The sequence below is a fragment of the Plasmopara halstedii genome (assembly GCF_900000015.1).
Source record: "Plasmopara halstedii genome assembly, contig: Scaffold_289, whole genome shotgun sequence".
In the NCBI taxonomy this organism is placed as follows: Eukaryota; Oomycota; class Peronosporomycetes; order Peronosporales; family Peronosporaceae; genus Plasmopara; species Plasmopara halstedii.
Window position 1 is genome coordinate 407,812 of NW_020187210.1, and position 491 is coordinate 408,302.

Below are 491 nucleotides of genomic sequence, written 5' to 3' on the forward strand. Positions count from 1 at the left end.
AATGTCGTCTTCGCAGAGAGATGCATCAATGACAGCACCTATGTCGGAGATCCACGTCTTGGTCACTTTTTCTTTCTTGAGCCGCTTGTTTATGATTTCATCGTAGAGTAGATCTTCCATGGTGCTCGATACGGGCTTGCGACCACCACCAGGAAGACGCAGCTGGTGTGGTTCGGCCACCATAATGTCCGCTCACGTTCGACACCACTTTCTGACTGCGGCACCATCACACAGCAAGACCGAGCGATCGAAAATGGGCAACGGCTCTACTGGGTACACGCCTGCCATGTTTTTCAATCCACAAAATTGCTTTCGCCACATCGGAATGGCGTTGCGCCGTTGCGCCATACCTGTTAGTGGTGGCAGGGTGCAACAAGTCGATGACAAAATAAAATGTCGAAATTTCTGTGGTGGCAATCGTCCATGCTATTATTCCTTGATTTTTGTCAGGTCATCTGAAGTCATTATAGCGGGGTAGTGGATATTGTATT

The 491-nt window shown here is 48.7% G+C and overlaps 1 protein-coding gene across 1 annotated transcript in view; it reads right to left on the reverse strand.

Annotated features, from left to right (window-relative positions):
• The window catches only part of PHALS_05371 (hypothetical protein PHYSODRAFT_249765), a gene marked incomplete at both ends in the record, with an annotated part of 2,043 nt that overhangs the window by 790 nt on the left and 762 nt on the right, over positions 1-491 (reverse strand). The gene's annotated exons all lie outside the window — the stretch shown is intronic.